The 13,826-nt window shown below is 42.3% G+C and overlaps 1 protein-coding gene across 1 annotated transcript in view; it reads right to left on the bottom strand.

Moving 5' to 3' along the window:
* TMEM255B (transmembrane protein 255B) overlaps nucleotides 1-13,826 on the bottom strand; it is a 77,908-nt gene that overhangs the window by 18,986 nt on the left and 45,096 nt on the right. The gene's annotated exons all lie outside the window — the stretch shown is intronic.

Genomic DNA, 13,826 nt, shown 5'->3' on the forward strand with positions numbered 1-13,826 from the left:
TATGAGAATGGTCCAGTCACTCTTTTTCCTGGTAGTTTCTTACCTAGCAGAAATAATTACTTTGCTATTTGTCTTCAAGATATGGGACTTTCTTTTTAAAGGATTTCAACAATGTCCATAGTGAAAACAAAGTAAAAGAGCTAATACTTTAAGCATTCTTCTTACTCACACTTCAAACCCCAAAAGCAAAACAAAGAATGATGAAATGAAGGCATAAAGGGGGAGTAATTTGCACTAAGTTTGCTTTTGCCTTATTTTGCATTTACACTTATTGCAAAAGATGCATTCACTGCTCATATTTCATATTTTGCTTGTAACAGTTCCCACAAGTTGATATAAAGGAAGAAGACAATGAAATATCCTTGGCCGGATGGAAGATGTGTGTTTCCGAACTTGGCAAATGGCCACTTTAAGGCTAGAGGGTGCACACCTCAGCCAGTTTCAGGACGAGAACATATTTGCCTAGGGAGGATTTGATGACGGAAGAGTTCCCTGTGATCAGATGTCTATCCCAAAGCAAAGTGTGGGAATGACTTATGTTGGCAAAAAAAGTCTTTTTCAACTTTCTGTCACTTATCTAGTCCTAGGTCATGATCTGTGCCTTCAAAAGCACTCAGGTGCTCTCCAGTATGTCAGTCAGACCACTTCCAAGAGAGAAGATCAAAACTCACTATGCGGAATCCCCTCTTTGCATGCTAACTTACAAGCAAAGGACTACTTAGGTTGTTTGTTAGTAGCAATCTGTGCTGATTAACTTTCACTGCATTTTAAAGCTTTATGACCCATCCAGGAATAGCCCAGAAATTGCAGAAAGATCTGCACTACTTAAGATCCCTTCTGAGAATTCTATGCTTGCTGGATAATGAAGTGTGAACTGTATAAATCTGCTGACCCAAAATACATAATCAGTAAAAATGCAGAGCTAGGCAGGAATGCAGACAGGTCAATGAATAAAGCTCATCCATCAGCTTGTTTGCCTTTCTGATTACTCTGGCAAACCCAAGGAAGTTTGGACACCAGCTCCCAAGGGTTAGGGAAAGGTTAGCTTCCTGCATCCAAACATATTTATATCACACAACTGTAAGAAAATATGCTTCAGTAACTCTTTTTCTCTAGAGGAAAAGCAAATACCACACAAACAGCATGCCATGTCTTGAACTAGGACAACATTCTTCCATAGGCCTGGGAAAGCATTAGCCTTTAGCCATGACTTCCAGGGACAGATCTGGTTGGGAGGACCAACAGGATTGTAGTTTGTCTGCTAGCACAGCAAGCACAGGATCACCCAAAGGCTGTGCTGCCCTTCTTTCATACAGTATCATACTCCAACCCTTGACTTCATCTGTTGCATAGGGATGAAATGAGAGAGAAGGGGAGTGAAGAGTAGAAATGGCTTTTTCTACCATGAGAAGCAAATCCGTGAAAAACTGCTGTCCATTATATTGACAACAATAAGTTTCAGTTTGATCCTGGAAGATCCTGGAAGGGGGCGACAGTCAAGGGCATGGAGCCCAAGTGGTGTTCTCAATCCTCCTGGTGAGGAGAAATGGCTTGAGGAGGGCCGGATGGATCCAGCAGGTCAACAACTGGCTGTGCATCTGCTCTTGGTAACAGGAACTTGGCTTTTATGACCATGAGAGCATCTTTCTCAATCAAGGACTTCTTGGCAGAGATGGGATCCACATGACTAATCAGGGCAAAAGCATTTTTGCTTACAGTCTAGTCAACTGGTGATGAGAGCTTTAAATTGGGAGCAACAGGGGAGGGACATGAGGACCAACAATCAAGTGAGGTAGTAGTGGACTGATGAGACAAGTGAAGTGAACAGGGTGATGTGGACAAGAGAAATCCCATCATCAATGTAACAGGGCTAAATGGGGCCCATTTCAAGTGTATGCACATGAATAAGGAAGCACCCATAGGACAGCACAAGGAAAGCTCTCATCCCTTTTCTGGGATGCTTAGCAATCTTTGAAGTGTCTGTACACCAACACACACAGCATGGAGAACAAACAGTTTGAGGTTTGTGTGCAGTCACAGGGCAATGATCTCATTGGGATCACAGAGACGTGGTAAGATAGCTCACAGGACTGGAGTGCTGCCACAGATGGATACAGGCTTTTTAGGAAGGACGTGTAGGATGGCAGAGAGGGGAGTTGCTTTTTATGAGACAAAGCAGCAAGAATGCATGGAGCTCTGCCTAGGGACAGATGAGGAGCCAGCTGAGAGCTTATATGTCAGTATTAGAGGCCAGACCAAGATGGGCAATGGTGTGGTGGGTGTCTGCTATAGACTGCCTGATTAGGAAAAAGTAGATGAGGCTTCTTCAGACTACTGGAAGAAGTCTCACACTCACAGGCCCGGGTGCTCATGGGTGCTCATGCTTCAAAGTAGTAAAGGAGTTCACCCCAACATCTGGGGGAGGCACGATGTATCTGCTGGAGGGACAACACAGCAGGGCACAAGTAATCCAGGAGGGTTCTGGAGTGCATTAACAACAACTTCCTAACATGGGTGATTAGGGAGCTGACGAGGAGAGGAGCTCTGCTGGACCTCATACTTACAAAGAAGGAAGGATTGGTCAGGGATGTGAAAGTCAGGGCATCCTTGCCCCTGACAATGAGACGATGGAGCTCAGGATCTGGAGAGGAGAGAGCAGGGAAAAAAGCAGGATCCCAAACCCGGACTTCAGGAAAGGAGACTTTGGCCTATTCAGGGATCTGCTTGGAAGAATCCCATGGGATACAGTCCTGGAAAGCACTGGGGTCCAGGAGACCTGGCTGATATTCAAGGATTACATCCTCTAAGCTTAAGAACAGTTCATCCCAACAAGCAGGAAATCAAGCAAAGGCAGCAGGAGGCCTGCATGGATGAACATGGAGTTCCTGATATAACTCAGACATAAAAAGGAAGTGTACAAGAAGTGCCATCGGGGGCAAGTCACCAGGGAGGACTAATAGAGAAATTATATGAGCATGCAGGGATGGGGTTAGGAAAGCCAAAGCCCACCTGCAGTTCAATTCAGCAAGGACTGCGAAGGGCAACAAGAAGGGCTTCTACAGGTGTATTAGCAGCAAAAGAGAGATTAGGAAAAATATGGGCACACTACCGAATGAGGCAGGCGACCTGGTGACAAAATACATGGTAAAGGCCAAAGTACTCAATGCCTTCTTTGCCTTGGTCTTCAGTGGAGACCACTGGGAAAATCTGGGGCAAGAAAGACTTACCCTTACTGGAGGAGGATCAGGTTAGGGAACATTTAAACAGACAGGAGATACACAATTCCATGGGCCCTGATGGGATGCACCCGTAAGTACTGAGGAGGCTCAATGATGTCGATGCAAAGCCGCTCTCAATTATCTTTGGAAGGTCATGGTCCAGTTCAGGGAAGATTTCTGAGGACTTGAAGAAAGCAAATGTCACTCCTATCGTCAAGAATGGCAAGAAAGAGAATCCAGGGAACTACATGCTGGTGGGAAGGTGATGGAGCAAATAACCTTGGAAACCATTTCCAAACATCTCAAGGACAGGAAGGTGATTGGAGTAGTCAACATAGATTTGGAAGGGAGAATCACATCTGACCAACCTGTTAGCCTTCTGCAAGGATGTGACTGGCTTGATGGATGAGTGGAGCTTCTCACTCATCTGCTTCTGGGTGTTGTTTATCTTCACTTCAGTAAGGCCTTTGGCAGTCTCTCGTAATATTCTCACAGACAAGCTCATGAAGTAGAAACTAAATAAATAGACAGTGAGGTGGACTGAAAACTGGCATAACTGCTGGGGTCATGGTGCTGTGATCAGTGACATGAAGTCGAGCTGGAGGCCACTCAATAGTCGTCTACCCCAGGGGTCAATACTGGGGACAATATTGTGTAACATCTTAATTACTGAACTGGATGATGGGTAGAGTGCACCCTCTGCAAGCTTGTAGATGACACCAAACTGGGAGGAGTGGCTGAAACACCAGAGGATTGTGCTATCATTCAGAGGGACCCTGGCTGGAGAAATGGCCCACAGAAATCTCAAGAAGTTCAGCACAGGGAAATGCCAAATCCTGCACCTGGGGAAGAATAATTCCATGCACCAGAAAAGGCTGGGGGCTGACCAGCTGGAAAGCAGCTTTCAGAGAAGAACCTAGGGGTCTTGGTGGGTGCCAGGTTAAACATGAGCCAGCAATGTGCCCTTGTGACAAAAAAGGCCAGCAGTATCCTTGTCTGCATTAGGAAGAACACCACCAGGAGGTCCAGGGAGGTGATCCTTCCTCTACTCAGCACTGGTGAGACGTATCTGGAGTGCTGTGTCTAGTGCTGGGCTCCCCAGTATGAGAGAGACGTGGACATACTAGAGTGAGTGCAGAAAAGGACCATGAAGATAATTAACAGACTGGAGCATCTGTCATAAGAGCAGAAGCTGAGAGACCTGGGACTGTTCAGCCTAGAGAAGAGAAGGCTCAGGTGTATCTTATTAATGTGTATCAATACTTGATGGGGGAAGTAAAGAAGATGGAGCCAGACTCTTCTCAGTGGTGCCGAGGAAAAGGACAAGAGGCAATAGGCACAAACTGAAATACCAGAAATTCCGTTCAAACATAAGAAGAAACTTTTTTACACCATGGGTGATTAAACAGGTTTCCCTGTTGGAACAGGTTTCCCAGAGTGGTTGTAGAGCCTCCATCCTTGGGGATATCCAAAGCCCAACTGGACACAGTTCTGAGCAACCTGCTCTAGTTGGCACTGTTCTGAGCAAGGTGAGTTGGATTAGACAATCTCCAGAGGTGCTGCCCAGCCTCAGCAACTCTGATTTTGTGAAGAGGGTCAGAGTCTACCTCAGGATATGAGCACACAAACAAGTTCTCTCAGAGTACCATAGGTTGTGAATTTAGCAAGTATACCTTAGCATCTGGAGACAGATGTTCCCTGAACTTACCTTCTGGGCATGCATGTCCTTACTACAGGTTGCTGATGAGTGATGCCACCACATCACACCAGGCCCTGAATGCTAATCCTCCCCTCAGACAACTCTATACCTTGTTAAAGGCAGTGAGAGAGCTGGCTAATCTGCCTCCATCAAGTACAGGAAGACCCTCACCTTGGCCCTGGTCTCTTGGCTCACACAGCTTTCCTACCCTTTACAGCTCCTTCCTCTTAAAAAAGAAATTGGTCCTTTTATTGGTTTGGTCTTTTAGCACAAGTGTGCTTGTGACTGGAAGCAGCACTGTTCCCTGAGGAGAGAGAGGTGATTGATTAATCCGTACCCACTATTATCGCTTCATATTGCTGTGCAGCAAAGAGGTCAGAGCTGTGACGTGGAAGCAACCACTGTGTATACAGTTAACATATTTGCACGCACAATCATGGCAAATGAGTACTTTCCTTCATGCACCTAAATTTGAAAAGCAAGCCTGCTGCACTAGTAAAGCCAGCTTTCTGCATTCAGTCTGTTCTTCTAAAGGCATTTGTATGTGCAATCAGTCTGGCGACCCCAAATCAAAATAAATGAGTGATGATGGAGTGTATAAAAAAACCAAAGATCAGATAACATTGACTTTATCCAGACACCCACAGAACTCAACACCTAAAGCACGCAGCTTTTAAGTAGAGGTACACTGGGGATGCCGAAAGGTTGCACTGGTAAAAGCTTTTATTTGAATTAGATTTTCTTGCCATAGAGGTCTTGTGGTCTGTCTACTAAGGCGTTCATATGAATAAGGCACCACACAGACATTAAAAAGTGTTTAAAAATTATCCAGTGGTATGTCACACTGCATTAGCACCTATTGGATTTTATTGGCCTCTCTAATAACAACAGCAAATGAGACATACTTCAAAGCCATAAAAGTATTCCTGACAGGCTGCTCATAAAATACTTCATATTTTCATATTGCTCACTGCAGACTGTATATGAATATAGGATACCTACCCATCCTTGATTCTACTGCTTATAGCAATACTGGTACAGACAGAACTACTTTTACATATTATATACGTAAGTGTATATATATTTCATCTATTAACAGTGGCTTTAAAGTATATAGCAACAATGTTCTGTTATATCTCCACTTACCACTGTATAGAAATAAATAAGGTTATATTAAAAAACATTTTCTAAACTTAGACTGATGGCAATCTGACTGTATCTGCCCATTGTACACAAACACACTCATACATAAAGTAAAAATGGCATCAGCATATAATAAAAAAGACCTGAATATGCAGACAGAACAGAAAAGATGACTGCTACTCTTAAGCTCTGTAGTAACATAGGTAACAAATAACCACAACAAAACCAAGAACAATTAGCTAAGAAATTATCTTTTCCAGTGCTCAGAAGGACTGAATGAAACCCTGACATTTTTCCTTTACATCAGTAAATAAACCCAAGCATGCAACTACATTTTTATACAGAATTCTTCCTCTTTTTGCCAGCTTACTGGTATTTGTCCTCTGTGTATAGGAGCAGAGCTCCAACCAACAGATCCTTCCCACCTGCCCAATTTCAGTTAAAGAGAGTTACTCAAAGAAGCAGAGGGGAATGCATTATTTATTATGTATTAATATATTAATATTACACATTAGTGGGAGATATTGCATAGTTCTGTTCCAGTGACAGTGGTTGAGGAAATTCCTGGTAAAATCTGGTCATGTAATATGCTGTGCTGGGAAATACTTTTGAACTTGTGGCGCTCAGTATGAAAACTTGATGCGCTGAAGTCAAAAGAAGGCTTGCTGCTGAATTCAGCAGAAACAGATTAAGATCAGGCTACCGAAGAACATCCATGAGCCTCTGAGATTTGACTCTCGTGGATCCTACAAGGCCTAACACTAGTCATACTAGAACTTGGGTTAAAATTTTCAGAGGTGTAAAAAAAAATCTGGACACCCAGTAATTCCCTTTAATTTCAGACAAATCATAATTGCTCAGCCTTGAACCCTACAGAGCAAACTGTAGCTCTCCCTGATCTTGCATGGGTTTTATTTCAGTATTTTGCTTGCATGTGTATTAGAACCTGAGAGTGATGAACAGACTGCTAAGAGGGAAGGCTTTATGCCAAGAAAGAGAAGATTTGGTCCAAATATAGAGGGTTTTGGTTTGTTTGGTTGCTTTATTTTAAGAGCATACAGTAAAAACCCCACATTCCCTTTGATGGTGGGAGCACTGCAATACGTTATTTGTGTAAGGAAAGTATTCTTTGAACAGTATCTTTGGTGGATTTGATACAATGTCTGTGGGGGAGGAGGTCGTATGGCTCTCAACTGAGGTATGGAAAGTAAATTTTTCTATTCCAGTTTTGTTTCCTTGGAGAACACATATATTTTGGATAACTTAGGGAAAATTCCATCTCCCTTATGTGTAAGTCCACTTTCTGAAAACTGAGATATAGCATAAACTGTATTGACTGAAATTTATGCCATACTTTACAGACATAAAACATGGCTAATAATTTATTGAAATAATTATATAGTGAGGCTATTTTTTTCCAATTACAGTATTTATTTAGTCTTAGCTTCCATGGCTGCATCAATAGAAATGTAGATTAATCAGTGCCAGGGAATGTTCCCAGGCCTGAAACTCGATCGCCTAGTCCATTAAATTGTTAGAACCGTGCCTGCGATGGCTTTGGCCTGGGCAAACTTTCACTCTTCCAAAATAATTTCTGGGCATGTTTTGGAAATTAGCATGGGCCAAGAACCACTCCCAGAAAGTAATCTGGACATTGCCATGCTGCCTGTGACTCTTAGAGACTTTAAGAGTAAGGACATGGGCTTCACCATGCCAGTTGGCCTGGGGACCACAGAACGGTCCTGGGCACATGTAAAAGACAAATACAGATAAAATTGAGGAGTCCAAAACCAGACTAATGTTTTTAGTGGCTCATTAACTTGAAGTTTCTCATCTTCTGTTTTCTTCCTACAACATTTTTGTAGGTCCTTTTCATCTACAGCATAGCTAGCAATGAACAGGAGAGAGAGCTGCCAAGATTTTTCAAGTTTTTCAATCCTAAAATTTTTCAATCCTAAAAGCAAACCAAAACATAACCCTTCAGTCCCACCTCAGCCCTGTGCCAACAGCTGGGTGCTCTGGAGATTATCACTCCCTTCAAGATCTGCTAACTTTCTGAAAGCAGGCATGCAAATATGAACAAATAGCTGTTATTAGCAACTAGCTTTTATGCTTTTCTGGAGGGCTAGATGGAGCATAGGTATCTGCGTCTGCCTCACACTGACTACCTGAGAGCACATGGCACACAGGAGCATACAGACCGGAGAGCTTTCAGACCAAAGACAGAAGAATCTCATGAAAGAAGGTGCCAACATAGTAGGAGTCTGGGAAAGCAGGCAGACTGGATCACTGTCTGGGGACCTGAGCTGAAGCTGACTGGATCCCACCCTGTACAAATAATGAGAGGAAATGCTACAGATCTTGTGTCATTCCTGTCTCTCTCTGACCAAGAGCTGTTTCTCAGTCTTTTCCAACAACATTCGCAATGAGATGGGTGTTTCCTGAGGAAGACCACTGCTAGGAGATCCCAGGGATTCATAGGAGTGATTAATACAAACAACTTCTGTGCTTTCACTCATAAACAAAAAAAAATTGTGCACTTTTAAAATGTTATGAACAGCTTGCATATTGGCTGTGACAAGATGAGTATTAAGGAACATCTGAGTCTAAGGTACAGGTCAGTATCCCCAATACTGCAGTAAGGGGGTATCAGCTTTAAGACACAAAACATCTTATACTTCTGTTTGCTCCCCAGCCTTGCAACTCCCACATAAAGCACATTATTATACCTTCTGGAATCAGAAACAAGGGTGGGTATTTTTGACAATCGTTTTGGGCTTTGACTCGTTGGCAGCTAAACATGCAATTCAGTTTTCAGTTTGCAATTTCTGGGGCAGAAGAGGCTTTCAGAAAACAGTATCTTGCATAATTTCACTATTTTAAGAAAAAAGCAGAAATAATAACCCCCCATGAACTCTCCAATTCCAGATTTCCAAATATTGAACCCACATCAACTGATGGAAAAGAAAATAAACTAACTACAATAACCATTTTAAACTGGCTAGTTTCTTACCGACCTGTATCTTCTCTTGTGCTTGATAAAGAATCTTTAACTTCCTGGTAGACCAACAGAACACCTAACCCATAATTCATGAGATGTTACATTTTTGTACACATAGTTTACAGATAGTTATTAAAATACTATTCCTCACATGCCTCATTGAAATTTATTTCTGTAAGTAATGGCATTATTTTCATAACCTTTGGATTTCAGAGAGCAGCTGGGAAGAGAGGGGTCACTGCCCAACTGTAGGAGTCTCTGGGCAGGACAGAGCAAGGTGTCTCCTTGGACAGGCCAGTGCCCTGGGGCTGCCCACCATCACCATGGGGCTCAGTGGGCTTCTCTTCTCTCCCTTCAACGTCAGGGACTGCTCCTATGGGAGTGCCAGGCATCAGCTCCCGGCCTTTGCTGCACTGGGTTGAGCAGAAGTGCTCTTTCAGTCAGTGCCAGGGATGCTAAAGGGGCTGGTACTTGAACCAGCCACTGCATCTCCTTCTCTCTCATTCACTAAGAAACTCAAAACACATAAATTGGCTGTAAGCATTTGGCTGACAGCAATCTGGAATGCTGTGGTTGCTACAAAACCCCAGGTTTTAAAAAACTATGACCCTGAAAGGAAGTCCAGATGCTAGAAAATAAAGTCCTGAACACTATGGAGAGATGCCTGAAAGACAGCAATTGTAAAAAAAAAAAAAAAAAAAGTCTGAGTTTTATTCAAAATTAAGGAAAGTTTCCCTTACTGGGAAAGTACAGTTACGGGGAGAAAATGAACAGTACTGATGGACTTGGCAGTGTCATATTAAGTTTACAGTTGGGCTCAATGATCTTAAAGGTATTTTCCAACCTAAATGACTCTATGATTCTACGATAATTCCTACCTGCTTCACATTTTGACCATGCACCACGAGAGTGTTTTTCTAGAGTTATTAACAGCTTTTATCTCATTGCCACCAAGCTCATCATCAGCTTTTAAATCCAAATGTCAGTTTAGTTTTACTTCATCAAGTGGGCCTCCAAGCCTTGCCATTACTGCATTTCAGCAGTTTTCTTCCCCTGTGATACCAGTGTTTGTTTCCTACTTTTTCTTCTGTGTTTTGTCCTCTTGAGAGCATCACCTTGACTAACAACACAGAAAGTCCCAGGCTGTCAGGGAGCGCACAGTACATGCTGGCTGGGATTTGGAAGGGTGAGCACTAAAAAAAATAGAGCAAGCAACTTCTGGACTCCCACAGCCCTACTTCTGTGCACCAGCCTAGCCCTGAAGTTATGCTGCTGCCAAGGGGTACAATGGACTGGGCCATCAGGAACAGAATGTTTTCAATTTTTTTGCCATTTTTTCAAAATTCAGCTAACAATTAGCAAACTATACTAAGAAACTATAAGCCCTAGAATTAGATTTTCACATGTTCTTTTGACCTAAGCTGCAGACTTGGCTAGTGTGTGTTGATTCAGCTTCTACATGTATTTCCCCTGCCTTCAAAGTCAAGGGTTCCCAAACGTACAGTTGAACAAACCCTTCAAAGTGATGTAGAGTGAGACAGAGAGACAGGATGCTTCTGTCCATGCCATACTCCTACTGTAACTACAAGACATTAGTGATCCCCTGGTGCAAATAACACATTCCCCGTTTTGTTTAAATACTTAGGAGGCAGTCAGGACAGTATTTGTTACATACTTTGGGTGAGGTCATGCCATGAGAGCAATGCTGCGAGCTTCACTCTAGACTGCAGTCACCACTTACCCTTCCTCGTGCTTCTCTGTCTGCCCTGCATGAACTTAACTTAGGAGCTAATCTTCTTCCAGAAATGCCGGGCTCCAGCCTAGGGACCCTGCCTGTCTCGTCTGCTATGCTGAAATAACCTAACTCCAGTGCTGAAAATAGGAAAAGCAGCTGCAGTGGCTTAAACACTTCTTCACTCTCACCAAGCAGATTTACTTCACACCGTGCTTTCCAGGGGCTCTTTTTAGGATTTCTATTTAGGACTATTAGGACTAGATCCTACAGAATCTGCTTCTCTTAATGTTTGGGAGCAGTAGATATTCATTTCAGCTCTTTCAAACCAGCAAGTACATGGAGTACCTGTATATTGTCATGGCTGAAAAACACACATACTTGGATCTGTCTCACTTTGTATTTCCTCATTGATTTTTCTTCTATTTAAAATATTTTGTAGTGGTAGCCTCAGTCTCACTCTCCTTTATTTGGGGGAGATTTCTGGGCTGGTAGTACTGCTACAGTCAAATTAAAAGCCTCCAGATGCTAGAGCTGCCCCATTGCTAGACGATGTGCACAGACACTTCTCTTCTTGATGTGGACAGACAGGTCTGTTCTCAGATGGATATAGTTCTATTAGGACAGGTTAAATACTCTTCAAATAGTTTTTTTTTTCTTTCAATGACTTTTGGCCACACTCTCCCTTGGCAGGAAGGTGGGAGGAGAGGCCCATCAGCCCTCACCAGCATACGCAGTGCAGTGGGACAAGTAGAAGAAACAGGAGCTGACTCCCCTGCACATCCCCATGGAGGTTCAGCAGCCCCAGTGCCTTTAGCTGATGCAGGCGTTAGTGGAAGAAAAGAGGTGTGTGCAGAGCTGCTGAGTGACACTGTGCCCGTCTGCTCGGGGGCTGCTGTGCTGCAAACCAGTGTGTCATGAGGGGCAGTTGCTCTGGCTGTACTGGGGAGTTGGGACCACACAAGGCCCCAGCGAGGAAGCCTACTCCTGCCTTAATACCCCAGACCTCTGGCAAATCCAAGCCTGGAACCGGAATATGACTGCTTTTCTTTAGTCAAGTTTTGCTAGCTGATGTCTCTCAGGATGAGGCTGTAGACCTTCCCATGATACCTGCAACAGCTATTTTGCATAGTTAAAAACTTAGATTTACCACTGGCTTTTACACAAGTTTCTAATGATGCAATTAGCTGATATTATTCAAGGCTGTAATTTTAGTTATTGCTTGATGCAGTTAGATATTTAATTGCTTATTATAGTTGATTACTTACATTGATTACATTACCTTGATTATAGAGTTTGTTATATGAACTAACTGCTCTGTCTTGATTATAATGATGTTGTGCCATGTGAGTAATTAACTTTTCCAAAAGAATGCAAGAACTGTTTATTCTGTTTCTGGTAATGCAACTCAAATAGATGAAATACAACCCGTCTCCTCCCTTTTGCCTTGATGCTATCAGAACATGTAAGAAATATGTAAGTGTCTAAGTATAGTACTGCAGGAAATGTCATTTTGCAACACACTAACCTCTACACATCTGAAATACTGAATATCCTGCTGACTGAAATGTAGGGGGTTTACATTTATAATGCTCTTTGGGATTTATTTTACATTAAAGAGAAGGAAAAGAGGCTGCATTAAATGCATCTAGTTGAGCAATATATATATATTGAATATCTACATATACAAATAAAATGCTGGAGGCTTAATTAATGTTGCAGTGTTGATGTTAATTCTCAGGGCACAGCACACCACTGACGGGGACCTTTACATATCCCCATTATAATCCAAGTAATATAATAACAACTTTATGTATGAAATTTTTATGTTAGGTATTGAGCAGAAAACACACAGCAAGTAGGTGTTTATGCCCAGCAATTTGCCATCAAAGCTCCCTATCATCCCTGTAAAGGGAAGACCCCCACCGACACACAGCACAGCATACTAGAGGCCAGGCTGACAGGGCTCGTCCAAACGGAAGGGACTGCAGGACTAGGCCCCAAAATAAAAGAGAGTAAAAAGTCCATGAGAGAAGCCCCAGGAGGAATGGAAAGACATGAGTTATAAAATTAAGACGGTCTAAACAATTGGTGAAATTATTCATGCATACCCTGATTGCTCAGGTACAATAAGCTTTTCCCCATCTCCACTGGCTTGTCATTTCGAAGCTCACACGCATTTCAGAAGATCAGGGATGTTCAAAAATACATGGTGTTCAGTGCTCCAGAGGCTAAAAAGCCACTGGATATACTTCTGGCTGGGAGTGTGGACAGACCTGCGCTGAGGCATACACACAAGGAAATTCTAGGCAGGTTCGGTAAAAATTTTTTTTTAACTATGATATCTTAAAAACACACTTTTTCAAACTTGAAATTTCTCATCAAAGACTAAATAAATATATTACAAGTGTGAACTTTCATAATCTATCAATGCTGGTGCAACACATATTTTAATAAGCTCTTAATAGAGCCATAAATAATCATCAATCAGAACTTTACTGAATACCTGGGACCATACTTTTCATGGACACTATTTGTAACTGAATAATCATCCACCCACAGACAGAGAAATTCCTGCTACATATTATTATTCATACTACTCATGGTTTCTTCTTAAAGACGAAACAAAACCTCTGGCTTTTTGAAACCTTTTGCTAGGGCAAAATGCAGAATACTTAAATACCCTAATTTTTTATTCTAGTAGAATTTAAGGACTTTTACATGCTTTGCTGATTTAGATCCATGTGAATAAACAGCACCTTTGCCTTTTTTTTACTCCACTAGTTTCTGCACAGGGCAACTCAAAGCACTGTTTTTCCTTTGACAAATCATGGAAAAAATGCCAAATATTTTCGCTGTAGTCTGAAGTCTGCAGGTGGTTACTCCCTCTCCCCTCTATGTATCTGTGTAGCAGCTTTGAATTTTTTTCATAGAACAGAAACATCTGTTGATAGTCTAGAAACATTTCTGAGAATAGGAAACAATGAAGGAAATTATCTTCTGCTGGCAGCACATCAGAAGGAAGTAGATTAT

Source organism: Ciconia boyciana, chromosome 1 (assembly GCF_034638445.1).
Source record: "Ciconia boyciana chromosome 1, ASM3463844v1, whole genome shotgun sequence".
In the NCBI taxonomy this organism is placed as follows: Eukaryota; Metazoa; Chordata; class Aves; order Ciconiiformes; family Ciconiidae; genus Ciconia; species Ciconia boyciana.